This window comes from Tachypleus tridentatus, chromosome 7 (genome assembly GCF_004210375.1).
Source record: "Tachypleus tridentatus isolate NWPU-2018 chromosome 7, ASM421037v1, whole genome shotgun sequence".
Lineage (NCBI taxonomy): Eukaryota > Metazoa > Arthropoda > Merostomata > Xiphosura > Limulidae > Tachypleus > Tachypleus tridentatus.
Genome location: NC_134831.1, coordinates 101,725,480 through 101,743,045, shown reverse-complemented (window position 1 = coordinate 101,743,045; position 17,566 = coordinate 101,725,480). Strand labels below are relative to the sequence as shown.

The following is a 17,566-nucleotide window of genomic DNA, read 5'->3' as shown; positions in this document are numbered from 1 at the left end:
ACTAAATGTAGAGTTAAATATCTGATACCAATTACTACGTATCACACTAGAATGTAAGAGTGAGAATGTAAATTATTATATCTGATACCAATTACTACGTATCACACTAGAATGTAAGAGTGAGTAAATTATTATCTCTGATACCAATTACTACGTATCACACTAGAATGTAAGAGTGACTAAATTATTATCTCTGATACCAATTACTACGTATCACACTAGAATGTAAGAGTGAGTAAATTATTATCTCTGATACCAATTACTACGTATCACACTAGAATGTAAGAGTGATGTAAATTATTATCTCTGATACCAATTACTACGTATCACACTAGAATGTAAGAGTGACTAAATTATTATCTCTGATACCAATTACTACGTATCACACTAGAATGTAAGAGTGACTAAATTATTATATCTGATACCAATTACTACGTATCACACTAGAATGTAAGAGTGACTAAATTATTATATCTGATACCAATTACTACGTATCACACTAGAATGTAAGAGTGACTAAATTATTATATCTGATACCAATTACTACGTATCACACTAGAATGTAAGAGTGAGTAAATTATTATCTCTGATACCAATTACTACGTATCACACTAGAATGTAAGAGTGAGTAAATTATTATATCTGATACCAATTACTACGTATCACACTAGAATGTAAGAGTGACTAAATTATTATATCTGATACCAATTACTACGTATCACACTAGAATGTAAGAGTGAGTAAATTATTATCTCTGATACCAATTACTACGTATCACACTAGAATGTAAGTGACTAAATTATTATCTCTGATACCAATTACTACGTATCACACTAGAATGTAAGAGTGACGTATAAATTATTATATCTGATACCAATTACTACGTATCACACTAGAATGTAAGAGTGAGTAAATTATTATCTCTGATACCAATTACTACGTATCACACTAGAATGTAAGAGTGACTAAATTATTATATCTGATACCAATTACTACGTATCACACTAGAATGTAAGAGTGACTAAATTATTATCTCTGATACCAATTACTACGTATCACACTAGAATGTGAAAAGTGATCTCTGATAAATTATTATCACACTCTGATACCAATTACTACGTATCACACTAGAATGTAAGAGTGACTAAATTATTATATCTGATACCAATTACTACGTATCACACTAGAATGTAAGAGTGAGTAAATTATTATCTCTGATACCAATTACTACGTATCACACTAGAATGTAAGAGTGAGTAAATTATTATCTCTGATACCAATTACTACGTATCACACTAGAATGTCACACTAGAATGTGAGTAAATTATTATCTCTGATACCAATTACTACGTATCACACTAGAATGTAAGAGTGACTAAATTATTATATCTGATACCAATTACTACGTATCACACTAGAATGTAAGAGTGACTAAATTATTATCTCTGATACCAATTACTACGTATCACACTAGAATGTAAGAGTGATCTGATAAATTATTATCTCTGATACCAATTACTACGTATCACACTAGAATGTAAGAGTGACTAAATTATTATATCTGATACCAATTACTACGTATCACACTAGAATGTAAGAGTGACTAAATTATTATATCTGATACCAATTACTACGTATCACACTAGAATGTAAGAGTGAGTAAATTATTATATCTGATACCAATTACTACGTATCACACTAGAATGTAAGAGTGACTAAATTATTATCTCTGATACCAATTACTACGTATCACACTAGAATGTAAGAGTGACTAAATTATTATATCTGATACCAATTACTACGTATCACACTAGAATGTAAGAGTGAGTAAATTATTATATCTGATACCAATTACTACGTATCACACTAGAATGTAAGAGTGACTAAATTATTATCTCTGATACCAATTACTACGTATCACACTAGAATGTAAGAGTGAGTAAATTATTATATCTGATACCAATTACTACGTATCACACTAGAATGTAAGAGTGACTAAATTATTATATCTGATACCAATTACTACGTATCACACTAGAATGTAATAGTGACTAAATTATTATCTCTGATACCAATTACTACGTATCACACTAGAATGTAAGAGTGACTAAATTATTATATCTGATACCAATTACTACGTATCACACTAGAATGTAAGAGTGACTAAATTATTATATCTGATACCAATTACTACGTATCACACTAGAATGTAAGAGTGACTAAATTATTATCTCTGATACCAATTACTACGTATCACACTAGAATGTAAGAGTGACTAAATTATTATATCTGATACCAATTACTACGTATCACACTAGAATGTAAGAGTGACTAAATTATTATTATCTCTGATACCAATTACTACGTATCACACTAGAATGTAAGAGTGACTAAATTATTATATCTGATACCAATTACTACGTATCACACTAGAAGTAAATTATTATATCTGATACCAATTACTACGTATCACACTAGAATGTAAGAGTGAGTAAATTATTATCTCTGATACCAATTACTACGTATCACACTAGAATGTAAGAGTGACTAAATTATTATATCTGATACCAATTACTACGTATCACACTAGAATGTAAGAGTGAGTAAATTATTATATCTGATACCAATTACTACGTATCACACTAGAATGTAAGAAGGAGTAAATTATTATCTCTGATACCAATTACTACGTATCACACTAGAATGTAAGAGTGACTAAATTATTATATCTGATACCAATTACTACGTATCACACTAGAATGTAAGAGTGAGTAAATTATTATATCTGATACCAATTACTACGTATCACACTAGAATGTAAGAGTGAGTAAATTATTATATCTGATACCAATTACTACGTATCACACTAGAATGTAAGAGTGACTAAATTATTATATCTGATACCAATTACTACGTATCACACTAGAATGTAAGAGTGAGTAAATTATTATCTCTGATACCAATTACTACGTATCACACTAGAATGTAAGAGTGAGTAAATTATTATCTCTGATACCAATTACTACGTATCACACTAGAATGTAAGAGTGACTAAATTATTATATCTGATACCAATTACTACGTATCACACTAGAATGTAAGAGTGACTAAATTATTATATCTGATACCAATTACTACGTATCACACTAGAATGTAAGAGTGAGTAAATTATTATATCTGATACCAATTACTACGTATCACACTAGAATGTAAGAGTGACTAAATTATTATCTCTGATACCAATTACTACGTATCACACTAGAATGTAAGAGTGACTAAATTATTATCTCTGATACCAATTACTACGTATCACACTAGAATGTAAGAGTGACTAAATTATTATCTCTGATACCAATTACTACGTATCACACTAGAATGTAAGTAACTAAATTATTATCTCTGATACCAATTACTACGTATCACACTAGAATGTAAGAGTGAGTAAATTATTATCTCTGATACCAATTACTACGTATCACACTAGAATGTAAGAGTGAGTAAATTATTATCTCTGATACCAATTACTACGTATCACACTAGAATGTAAGAGTGAGTAAATTATTATCTATCAATTACTACGTATCACACTAGAATGTAAGAGTGAGTAAATTATTATCTCTGATACCAATTACTACGTATCACACTAGAATGTAAGAGTGACTAAATTATTATCTCTGATACCAATTACTACGTATCACACTAGAATGTAAGAGTGAGTAAATTATTATCTCTGATACCAATTACTACGTATCACACTAGAATGTAAGAGTGACTAAATTATTATCTCTGATACCAATTACTACGTATCACACTAGAATGTAAGAGTGACTAAATTATTATCTCTGATACCAATTACTACGTATCACACTAGAATGTAAGAGTGAGTAAATTATTATCTCTGATACCAATTACTACGTATCACACTAGAATGTAAGAGTGAGTAAATTATTATCTCTGATACCAATTACTACGTATCACACTAGAATGTAAGAGTGACTAAATTATTATATCTGATACCAATTACTACGTATCACACTAGAATGTAAGAGTGAGTAAATTATTATATCTGATACCAATTACTACGTATCACACTAGAATGTAAGAGTGAGTAAATTATTATCTCTGATACCAATTACTACGTATCACACTAGAATGTAAGAGTGACTAAATTATTATATCTGATACCAATTACTACGTATCACACTAGAATGTAAGAGTGACTAAATTATTATATCTGATACCAATTACTACGTATCACACTAGAATGTAAGAGTGAGTAAATTATTATCTCTGATACCAATTACTACGTATCACACTAGAATGTAAGAGTGAGTAAATTATTATCTCTGATACCAATTACTACGTATCACACTAGAATGTAAGAGTGACTAAATTATTATATCTGATACCAATTACTACGTATCACACTAGAATGTAAATTATTAGTGACTAGAATGTAAATTATTATATCTGATACCAATTACTACGTATCACACTAGAATGTAAGAGTGAGTAAATTATTATCTCTGATACCAATTACTACGTATCACACTAGAATGTAAGAGTGAGTAAATTATTATATCTGATACCAATTACTACGTATCACACTAGAATGTAAGAGTGAGTAAATTATTATATCTGATACCAATTACTACGTATCACACTAGAATGTATCTCTGTAAGTGATAGTGAGTGATGTAAATTATTATCTCTGATACCAATTACTACGTATCACACTAGAATGTGTGAGTGAGTAAATTATTATATCTGATACCAATTACTACGTATCACACTAGAATATAAATGTGGGTAAATTATTATCTCTGATACCAATTACTACGTATCACACTAGAATGTAAGTGTCAGTAAATTATTATCTCTGATACTAATTACTACGTATCACACAGTGACTAAATTATTATCTCTGATACCAATTACTACGTATCACACTAGAATGTAATAGTGACTAAATTATTATCTCTGATACCAATTACTACGTATCACACTAGAATGTAAGAGTGACTAAATTATTATATCTGACACTAATTACTACATTTTACACGAGAATGTAATTGTGACTAAATTATTAATATTGCACATGAGTAAAGAGTAACACAATATTAAATGGAAGTAACATGTGGTATCACATAATGTGCAGAAACTTCTCTTTGATTTGGTGGACATCCAACGATTTGTGTGTAATCCTGGGAGCAAGGGTTTCCTCTTTACTTAGTACTTTACTGTCGATTGTGTAATATGTAAGATTAGATACACTGCTCTGAGGAGTGAATATGTTGATACACATGTAACACACATCATGTTTTTTGTACGGTCCACCGCTGTTTTATCAATTATACAAACTTGCATAACAAGCATAACAAACTAACAACCAGTCTAAATCTGCCACATCCAGTGCTTACGAGGCCTATCGAGGAAAGCAAATGTTATGCTGTGAACTAGATTAAGTTTATATTCTTTATAATTTTATATGGGTATTTTTATAAATCGAATTTAAGAACAAATAACACAGTATCAGTTATTTATTTAAACATCAGCTATTTATCATTGTTATTTATTTTTACTTTATCACCGTATTTCACTATTCAGCAGAACTGGGTGAACTAGCAAGCTACTCTTACTGTGAAAACGTTTATTATGATATTTGATGTAAGATCAAATACTCTTTAATAAACACTAGTCAGTTTTAGAAACAAGCATATTAACTAACACATAAACCCTCAACAACTAGTCAGTTAAAGAAACAGGTATATTAACAAACACCACAAACCCTCCACAACTAGTCAGTTATAGAAACAGGTACATTAACAAACACCACAAACCCTCCACAACCAGTCAGTTATAGAAACAGGTATATTAACAAACACCACAAACCCTCCACAACTAATCAGTTATAGAAACAGGTATATTAACAAATACCACAAACCCTCCACAACTAGTCAGTTATAGAAACATGTATATTAACAAACACCACAAACCCTCCACAACCAGTCAGTTATAGAAACAGGTATATTAACAAATACCACAAACCCTCCACAACTAGTCAGTTATAGAAACAGGTATATTAACAAACACCACAAACCCTCCACAACCAGTCAGTTATAGAAACAGGTATATTAACAAATACCACAAACCCTTCCAACTAGTCAGTTATAGAAACATGTATATTAACAAATACCACAAACCCTCCACAACTAATCAGTTATAGAAACAGGTATATTAACAAACACCACAAACCCTCCACAACTAGTCAGTTATAGAAACAGGTATATTAACAAATACCACAAACCCTTCCAACTAGTCAGTTATAGAAACATGTATATTAACAAACACCACAAACCCTCCACAACTAGTCAGTTATAGAAACAGGTATATTAACAAACACCACAAACCCTCCACAACCAGTCAGTTATAGATACATGTATATTAACAAACACCACAAACCCTCCACAACCAGTCAGTTATAGAAACAGGTATATTAACAAACACCACAAACACTCCACAACCAGTCAGTTATAGAAACAGGTATATTAACAAACACCACAAACCCTCCACAACCAGTCAGTTATAGAAACAGGTATATTAACAAATACCACAAACCCTCCACAACTAGTCAGTTATAGAAACAGGTATATTAACAAACACCACAAACCCTCCACAACCAGTCAGTTATAGAAACAGGTATATTAACAAACACCACAAACCCTCCACAACCAGTCAGTTATAGAAACATGTATATTAACAAACACCACAAACCCTCCACAACCAGTCAGTTATAGAAACATGTATATTAACAAACACCACAAACCCTCCACAACCAGTCAGTTATAGAAACAGGTATATTAACAAACACCACAAACCCTCCACAACCAGTCAGTTATAGAAACAGGTATATTAATGTTTTATGTATCAACTTGTGTGAAACTTCGTGTCTCAACCTTTATTTTCTATAAAATATGAAATTTTGTGTATTACTGTTTACTGGTTATTACTGTTTACTTTTCTAACTTTTTACATCAGTAGAATGTGATATAAAACTTCTGGTTCTCACCTGTCACTTTTCTCACGTGTGAGAAACACTTGGGTTCTCACCTGTCACTCTTCTCATATGTGAGAAACACTTGGGTTCTCACCTGTCACTCTTCTCATGTGTGAGAAACACTTGGGTTCTCACACTTGGGTTCTCACTGTTCTTAGATAATTCTTTTTCACGAGGTCTTTTAACTACCGTTTTAGTTAGAGGTAAGAATTTCCCGAATGCACTTTTTGTTTTAAAGAGAAGTGTGTGTGGTAATTAGAGGTGTTCAGGGTCGAAAGATACTGTCAGTATCTTGACATGGGTTCTAGCGTGAAAGGCAACACGATAGTCGAGAGAGAGAGAAGAGAGGCAGGCGTCATCCTGTATTGGGGGGGGGAGGTGATGTGCCGATTATTTTCCTTCTTGGTGAGTTTATACACTATTTAACGAATGTGTATGTAAACTCACAGTGTTTCACGGCTCCACGAAAGACGCAGACTAAACTTGGCAGGTTCGTGTGACGTCTCAATCGGGGTCGGGGCATTCATCGAGTCAGAGTTAAGCCTAACTAACGCTCAAGGAACATATAGTGGACCATGCCTGTCTGGTGAGTGCGCTAAACACAAACCAGGGCTCTCGCCACACTGTTAAAAGTTCGTGGGAGACCTCCAGGTTAGCCTTGTGGCGCCATAGTCTGTCGCCTAGTTGAAGGACTGACAAGTAATCAAATGTTCACAAGGTAGTCCTGTATCAGACCGGTACATTATAAACTGTAGACGTTCACATACATATTGAGAAACGTGTATAAAAGAACGCGATTTGGTCTATATTTAAGGGTGGTTCTGCTTTAACTTTACCATTATATCAGGGTCAACGTGATGAAATAACACTTCATTTTGTCTCATCTGCCAGGATGAACTCTTTCACTTTTAAGTTGTTGTTTTTTCTACGGGTAATCGACTACCTGATACATGCATGTTACAGCGTGAAGGGAAGCTGCAATCCTTTGGCGTCGCCCCAAGTTAGTGTTACAAGCAGACGTACCCAGGCGAAGAGGGTGTTTATGAAAGTTAGCAACTCGTTTATATGATTCATTTATTGGTTTTACAGGATAGTGTCAGCCATTACTGGATCTATACAAAGAAAAACCTAACTTTTTGACACATTCCGAATCGTCACTAGTTGGCAAGTCCTGGTGCAAAGGTCTAGGAGAACATCTTTCTAGAACTATAGTATTGTACAGAATAATAAAGAACTTTATGCCGCCGAAATACAATTCTTTTTTGTTGTTTTACTGAACTAAATGTTGTGCTGGTTTGAACTGCTATATTAATGTCGTATACCCTTATTTTATCGGCGTTTAATTCTATACTTAAATTCTCTGTGAGTTCGATTATTACAACACGACTTCGTTTACTAAAGGTTTAGGCTATTCGCTGTAATTTCCATGTGTGGGAAAACGAATTTAAGGACCTGCATATGGTAAGAAACTTACCTTTTTTAAAAAAACAACAACAAATTAGCTGTAAACTGCTCTACCATTGGGCCGTTCTCTTCTGAGTGGAAACTGGCTGTAAACCGCTCTACCATTGGGTCGCCCTCTTCTGAGTGGTAACTGGCTGTAAACTGCTCTACCATTGGGCCGCTCTCTTCTGAGTGGAAACTGGCTGTAAACCGCTCTACCATTGGGTCGCCCTCTTCTGAGTGGCAACTGGCTGTAAACTGCTATCCATTGGGCCGTTCTCTTCTGAGTGGCAACTGGCTGTAAACCTCTCTACCATTGGGCCGTTCTCTTCTGAGTGGCAACTGGCTGTAAACTGCTCTACCATTGGGCCGCCCTCTTCTGAGTGGTAACTGGCTGTAAACTGCTCTACCATTGGGCCGTTCTCTTCTGAGTGGAAACTGGCTGTAAATCGCTCTACCATTGGGCCGTTCTCTTCTGAGTGGAAACTGGCTGTAAACCGCTCTACCATTGGGTCGCCCTCTTCTGAGTGGTAACTGGCTGTAAACTGCTCTACCATTGGGCCGTTCTCTTTTGAGTGGCAACTGGCTGTAAAGTGCTCTACCATTGGGCCGCCCTCTTCTGAGTGTCAACTGGCTGTAAACTGCTGTACCATTGGGCCGCCCTGTTCTGAGTGGCAACTGGCTGTAAACTGCTCTACCATTGGGTCGCTCTCTTCTGAGTGAAAACTGGCTGTAAACTGCTCTACCATTGGGCCGTTCTCTTCTGAGTGGCAACTGGCTGTAAACTGCTATCCATTGGGCCGTTCTCTTCTGAGTGGCAACTGGCTGTAAACCTCTCTACCATTGGGCCGTTCTCTTCTGAGTGGCAACTGGCTGTAAACTGCTCTACCATTGGGCCGCCCTCTTCTGAGTGGTAACTGGCTGTAAACTGCTCTACCATTGGGCCGTTCTCTTCTGAGTGGAAACTGGCTGTAAATCGCTCTACCATTGGGCCGTTCTCTTCTGAGTGGAAACTGGCTGTAAACCGCTCTACCATTGGGTCGCCCTCTTCTGAGTGGTAACTGGCTGTAAACTGCTCTACCATTGGGCCGTTCTCTTTTGAGTGGCAACTGGCTGTAAAGTGCTCTACCATTGGGCCGCCCTCTTCTGGGTGTCAACTGGCTGTAAACTGCTGTACCATTGGGCCGCCCTGTTCTGAGTGGCAACTGGCTGTAAACTGCTCTACCATTGGGTCGCTCTCTTCTGAGTGAAAACTGGCTGTAAACTGCTCTACCATTGGGCCGTTCTCTTCTGAGTGGCAACTGGCTGTAAACTGCTGTACCATTGGGCCGCCCTGTTCTAAGTGGCAATGGTTCCGCAAATCTGAAGGCTTATGATATTAAACACCGGGTATCCATACTCTTGGTGCAGTACGTATTAAGACTTATAACGCTCAAAATTGAGTTTTGATACTTTTGGTCAGTACAGTACAAACAACTCATTGTGTAGCTTTGTGCTTAACAACAAAAGAAACAAACACACCTCACGGCCAGCCAGTGACCCCCACCTACATGTGCTTTGTTACCACGTGTATTTAACTAATATGTTAATTGGATTATTATTCTTTTGAATTTCGCCAAAGCTACACGAGAGCTATCTGCGCTAGCTGTCCCTAATTTAGCAGTGTAAGACTAGAGGGAAGGTAGCTAGTAATCACCACCCACCCCTAGCTCTTAGGCTACTCTTTTACGAACGAATAGTGGGATTAACCGTAATATTATAACGCTTCCATGGTTGAAAAGGCGAGCATATTTGGTGTGACGCAGATTTGTATCACGACCCTTCGAGAGCTCTAACTACCAGGCCATGGCGGGCCATAACTGTCTTCGATCTAGTCAAAACAAATAAACAGATCGATCAAACATTGCAGCCCGCTCGCTCACCCTGGTAGGGCAACTGTTAATTGCCAGACTGATAATGTAAAATCGTTGGCGATAGCGCACATTAATGTCAAAACAGCAACATCACAGTAATAAAATGTGAAAAAAAAAATTAAATCGCTTTAAGGGAAATATAAACGTGAGGTTTCTGTTTCGATCGATGAATTTTCTTTTGTTATAAATCCAGTGCTCAAGTTTCTTTTGTTATAAATCCAGTGCTCAAGTTTCTTTTGCTATAAATCCAGTGCTCAAGTTTCTTTTGTTCTACAACAATTTTAAGCATCTGTTGTTGTTATCAAAATGTCTCTGTACATTTCAAATTTGATTTCTTGAAGAAGAGATAGCAAGAGAGGACCACCTCCCCTCCCCAGTGGTACAGCAGCATGTCTACAGACTTACAACCTTAGAAACCGAGTTTCTATACCTGTGGTGTGCAGAGCACAGATAGCCCATCGTGAATGTTTGTGCGTAACTTCAAGCAAAATAAATTATCAGTGATGTCGAGAAACCCACTTGTTGAGAAATTTATATGCAAAACATATAAATTTTTGCATATAAAAATAAATTATACTTACCTCCCAATGGCACAGCGGCATGTTTGCCGTCTTGACAATGGAAGAAATCGGGTTTTGATACCAGTCGTCGTCATAGCACGTATAGATTAGGCCATTGTGTGGCTTTGTGTTTAATTTCAAACACACAAAAAAACAAGCGGTGGATTTGAAACCCAAATTACGTGGGTGCAGCGCTTCACTAGGCTACTTCCAACAAGCACGAAATGAAAAGTAATTTTTTTATCATATGCTTTTCATGAATATTTCGATTTTCTTAATTTAATCTGCACGAATTTTGTGTTTCGAATGTGGCAATTTTAAAATAGAGAACTGTTCTGTCGACCCCTCGTCACTAAGTTCCGCAACACTCTCTGTGTCGCACTGTTACCTCGGTGTCTCGTATTAACAAAGATGTTAGTTAGATATTAGTATCAGTAACTGCACATTAAACGTACACAACAACATTCAGAGAGATAAGATAAACGTGCTATCTTTCGTCGGTTATTTCTCGGACACTTGTATTACGAACGTTCCCGGTGGCTCAGCGGAAAGTCTGAGGCCCGATAACGCTACAAATTAGAGTTCGATACTTCTTATGAAAGGAGGCAGATAGGCCATTATGCAGCTTTGTACCTAACAACAATGGTATTATGTTTATTGCCGTTTGTTCAGTCTCATGTTTATAGCACGATTTGGTTTTGGAGAACTTAGAATGTAGGTTTAATTTGACATATCAGTTCTCAATCAACTAGAACGTAGATATTTAGATCTTAGTTAGATTGTTTTATTATTATTTCTTTTTGTAGCTTTATGTTTAGGTTTGTGAAACTAGTGGCTTACATAAAACACGTTCCACGTATTGAACATTTCATAAAATCATGTTCGACTTATAATGTGCTTCATAGTAACAAAAGACTGTTACAAAATAAATCTTCAAGAAATAAAAATTCTAGAAATAATGACAATAAAACCAGGAAAACCTTCACACAATATTTCGGGCATAAACCATTCCTCAGGTGAAGTGTGAAAAAGGGTTTGTACTCGACATGTTGTGTGAAATTAAGTTGTTTTACTGTGTGAAGAAGGGTTTGTACTCGACATGTTGTGTGAAATTAAGTTGTTCTACTGTGTGAAGAAGGGTTTGGACCCGACATGTTGTGTGAAATTAAGTTGTTCTACTGTGTGAAGAAGGGTTTGGACCCGACATGTTGTGTGAAATTAAGTTGTTCTATTGTGTGAAGAAGGGTTTGTACTCGACATGTTGTGTGAAATCAAGTTGTTCTACTGTGTGAAGAAGGGTTTGTACTCCACATGTTGTATGAAATTAAGTTGTTCTACTGTGTGAAGAAGGGTTTGTACTCGACATGTTGTGTGAAATTAAGTTGTTCTATTGTGTGAAGAAGGGTTTGTACTCGACATGTTGTGTGAAATTAAGTTGTTCTACTGTGTGAAGAAGGGTTTGTACTCGACATGCCGTGTGAAATTAAGTTGTTCTACTGTGTGAAGAAGGGTTTGTACTCGACATGCCGTGTGAAATTAAGATGTGATACTATCTACTAATATCATATTTTGATTCGTTTAAATGGTTTTTGATTTTGTATTTTTAGGGTCTGAATCATCAGTATCCCCAATCCATGATATAACAAGACTTGACAGTACTGTGTGTATAACGTAACAAACTCACTGTTCGCTTGTTCCACAATGGTAAGTGTTTCATAAATAAAAACTTGATAACTTGGATTAGATTGCATGTATAATATACTGTTTAGCATTTTGACCTTAATTACTGTTTATTAACATGTTTGAGACAGGAGTAAACAGAATACGGTCGATAACAAATGTATTAATGTTTTCTTAATACTAATTTAATCAAATAATGTGAGTCGGGTAAACTCTGTAATATTGAATTTTAATTTACAGATTAAAATACTGTAATAATTTTTTTCAGCCGTGCATCATTTAACACGAGTCTAATGAGATAATAATAATAATAATAATGAGACTAATACTGCTCAGCGAATTATTGAATACACGTCTCAATGTTTTTATATATTTTAAGAAATCTCGCGAGTCGTTTGTGAGGTTGTGAGAGGTAGGATTGCCAGTGCGATGATTTATGGCTCGTGACCCTTACTTGCGAAAATGTAGTCCGTACTCTAATTAAAGCGGCAGTCATAACCCACTATTTAGTCATACAAGAATAGAATAAGAGTTGGCGATGGGTAGCTGCTTCCCTTATTTCGAGTCCCTCGTTGGGACAACGGTAAGTCTACGCATTTACAACACTAAACTCAGGAGTTCAATTCCCCTTGATTGCCACAGCAGATAGCCCTATGTGGCTTTGCCATAAGAAAACATACACACACTCGAACCCGGCATGGCCAGTTGGTTAAGGCACGCGACTTGTAATCCGAGGATCTCGGGTTCCAATCCCCGTTATATACCAAACATACCCGTAGGGGCGTTATAATGTGTCGGTTAATCCCACTATTCGCTAGTAAAAGAGTAGCCCAAAAATTGGCGTTGGGTGGTGATGACTAGCTGCCTTTCCTCTAGTCTTACACTGCAAAATTGGGGACGGCTAGCGCAGATAGCCCTTGAGTAGCTTTGCGCGAAATTCAAAACCATAACATGAAAGCAAAACAAAGCACGTGACTATTTGACAGTAAAGATGAAGAATAAGATGGAACTTGAACAAAATATATGATAAACACCACACAACAGGAACAGGTTTTAATAACCGAACAAAATGTTATGAGGCATCGTTAACAATGAAGATTGATTGATAACAATACGAGACCAGTCCATGATAGATCGTTGAAACACGGCTTCGAAACGTTTGATTCTGATGATCGAGAAATTAAATAAGAAAAAAACACAGAAGGAATGTTGTAATAAAAGATTTTGAACAGTAAGATGTAGTTTACGATACTGACAAAGAATCTTCATCAATATTGAGAAGCCATAAAATTCCAAATTAAGCCATCATTTAGTCCTGATAACTGCCGTTAGAGGAATTTTATTGATAAACGATCTTGTCTCACTGATTAAACAGTAATTGGTGTGTTTATTACCCCCCCCCCTTACCTCATTAAACAGAAGACTTAGTTCAGAAGAAAGAACGGGAAATTTCAAACAATCGCGTGAACATTGACATCAAGGTTCCTCGTGATAACGTGTAACGTGCATGATGTAACAAAATTTGAAATGAAGGCTCATTAACCGACTTAAAACTTCAGGAATAAAAATAACTTTTGTAGGTCTTAAGGTAATAAAAATATCAGTAGTATGACAACTGAAAGGAGTTAAAAGTTCTAAGCTGTCTGTATTATAAAGCAATAATACAAGGTGACATGGCTACTCTGTCAGACACAGTTCTTACATTCAAGTCTATGATTTTGGAGTACTATAAATTACTTTAATAGGAAATCCGAAACGTGTCCCAAAATGCCTGTTAATTTTAATAGTACGAAACAAAAGACCGTGTAATGGGATGGAAAGCTTCAAGTGTAATTTAGTGAGAAATACAAGACTCATATTTCGCTTTATATGTTGTGTTGTGTTTTCTTATAGGAAAGCCACATCAGGCTATTTTTATATGACCAAAGTACAAGCGCTTATTGAATATATCTTATAAGTATTAACAGTGATAAACAGGAGTATACATATATATATATATATATACACACACTAATATAACTTTAACACACTGCTGAGTATTATTTCTGCCACATATAGAGAAAGTAGGACTGGAATAGAAATCTTTAACAATCAGGTTGTTAAACAGTCATCAGGTTGTAGCTCGGTAATAGAGTTTCTTTGATGAAGGTAGCGCGAATTATCCGTTCGATTATTTGTATAAAAATGAGGTTTACTTGTTTGTTTGTTTTTGAATTTCGCGCAAAGCTACACGAGGGCTATCTGCGCTAGCCGTCCCTAATTTAGCAGTGTAAGACTAGAAGGAAGGCAGCTAGTCATCACTACTCACCGCCAACTCTTGGACTACTCTTTTAGCAAAGAATAGTGGGATTGACCGTAACATAATAACGACCCCCGGCTGAAAGGGCGAGCATGTTTATTGCTGTGGGGATTCGAAGCCGCGACATTCAGATTACGAGTGAAACGCCTTAACCCACCTGGCCATGCCGGGCCCTAAAGATGAGGAAACACCAGTTGATCAGTACTTGTCATACACCTGTCTTTGTTACGATCGACTCTAGAAAACTTTAGGTAAAAAGTGATACCGAGCTGAAATATTTTGTTACGTCATACATGGCTACTGTTTTATTTTTTAAAACACGCAAAGCTCCCTTTTCTGATTACCAAGTTCTCTATAATTGGTAAATTATAGAGTCAGTTTTTAAGAAGAATTGCTGCCGAATGCAAGACGAGCCACTACTTCTACCTGTCGAGTGTAGGCTGAACCTTTACTTCCTCCTGTCGAGTGTAGGCCGAACCTTTACTTCCTCCTGTAGAGGTGAGGAAGAGATTCTTGATGTATGTATTAACATCGATTCTTACTTTCAGTCTTTAAGATTATTCCCTAATTCTTTGTATCAGTTTTAAAATTAAATTTTATTCATGTCGAATGTTAAAATAAATACCGTGTTGTTTTTTGTTTCACTTTCTGTACATTTTATAGAATAAACCTCTTTTTGTTACTAAATAAATTAGGACGAACCATTACTTTCTACTGCTGGTTGTAGGCCGAATTTGTACTTCCACTTGCCGAGTGTAGGCCGAACCTCTACTTCCCTTGCCGAGTGTAGGCCGAATCTGTATTTCCAGCTGCCGAGTGAAGGCCGATTTTTTTTTGTTTTTTTTAGTGTTAGATTTAACTCATTCTGTTTATTATCGTAAACAATTAATTATGTTTTTATTGAAATATTTAAACGTCATAGTTACATCACTAGTTTCGTAAGATAGATATCAGATTATATTTGTTTGGTAAATGATGTAAAAATAAGCCCTTGTAGAAATATACACCATAAAAGAGAGCCCTGAATCACAGTGAAAACAAAACAGTAAAATTGGCTGTACGTGCGTGTCGACGTTTCTCGGCCAATGAGAGGGAGTGCAATCGAATTAGAAAGATAGCTATCTAGCTTCTTAATTACAGAAAACTTATACAAATAATCTTATAAATTCCACTCAATATTCAGAGTAGTCCTCTGACGCAAGGTTTAATGTTGTCTAATTACCCCAGGGGAAACACTCACTTCTCGACAAAAGAAGATTTCAGACAGACGTGACATCATGCGTAGGTTCTTAAATTTTTAACATTTCTTCATAGTGAAAGTAGCGGAAGGTCTTTCATCTCATCCTACTGCTATTCATCATACCAATTTGCATCGCGTTTACTAAAACAAAGAAGATGTGTTGTAACGTTATTACGTTACGTCGTTTGTTCTACAACTGCCATTAACTTTAAAAAAAAACGGCAAAAAGAAAGCAGACCTGTACGCAAAAACAAAACACAGACGAAAGAAAACACATTATTAAGCAACGAAGTTCATTTCTGTCTCATTTATTATGTACATCTCACCAATAAACCGTTTTAAATATTAGCTGATCTGAAAATAACTTTTGAAAATAAGTTGAAAAAATTTTATGCTAAATATACTACTATTGGATCACAAAAATATTGTCCCTGAATTTATGAGAGGAAGACAGTAAAACTGTACCTGTAAGTGGAATAATAAACATATTTTTCCTGAACTTATGGGCGGAATACACAAAATATTGTCCCTGTAAGTGGAATACCAAAAATATTTTCCCAAAACTTACGATAAGAAGACAGTAAAACTGAACCTGTAATTGGAATAACAAAAATATTGTTCCTGATTTTACTGGAAGAACAGAGTAAAACTGTCCCTGTAAGTGCAATAACAAAAATATTGTTCCTGAACGTATAAACGGAAGACATAAAAAAGTGTCCCTGTAAGTGAAATAAATAAATATTGTTTTTAAACTTATATCGAAAAAACACAGTAAAACTGTCCCTGTAATTGAACAACAATTTTTTTTTTTTCTGAATTCACTGGAGGAAGACAGTAAAACTGTCGCTGTAAGTGGAATAACAAAAATATTGTCTCTGAACTTACGGGCGAAAAACAGTACAATTGTCCCTGTAACTGGAATAACAAAAATATTGTCTCTGAACTTACGGGCGAAAAACAGTACAATTGTCCCTGTAACTGGAATAACAAAAATATTGTTTTTGAACTGATGGGAGGAAGACAGTAAAACTGTCCCTGTAATTGAACAACAAAAATATTTTTTTCTGAATTTATTGAAGGAAGACAGTAAAACTGTCTTTATAAGTGGAATAACAAAATAATTATTTTTGAACATATAGGAAGAAGAGAGTAAAAATGTCACTGTAAGTGGAATAACAAAAATATTGTTCCTCAACGTATGGGCGGAAGACAGATAAAATTGTCCCTGTAAGTAAAATAACAAAAATATGGTTCCTACACTTATAGGAGGAAAAGAGTAAAACTGTCCCTTAAAGTGGAACATCAAAAATATTGTCCCTAAATTTATAAGAGGATAACAGTGAGACTGACCCTGTAAGTGGAATAACGAATATA

General features: G+C 35.4%; 1 long non-coding RNA gene across 1 annotated transcript; it reads left to right on the top strand.

Moving 5' to 3' along the window:
* Positions 1 to 7,463: 7,463 nt before the first annotated feature.
* Positions 7,464 to 15,544, top strand: LOC143258072 (uncharacterized). The gene is made up of 3 exons (XR_013032128.1): positions 7,464 to 7,643; positions 12,581 to 12,677; positions 15,325 to 15,544. It is a non-coding gene; the product is annotated as an uncharacterized LOC143258072 (long non-coding RNA).
* The last annotated feature ends 2,022 nt before the right edge of the window (positions 15,545 to 17,566 follow it).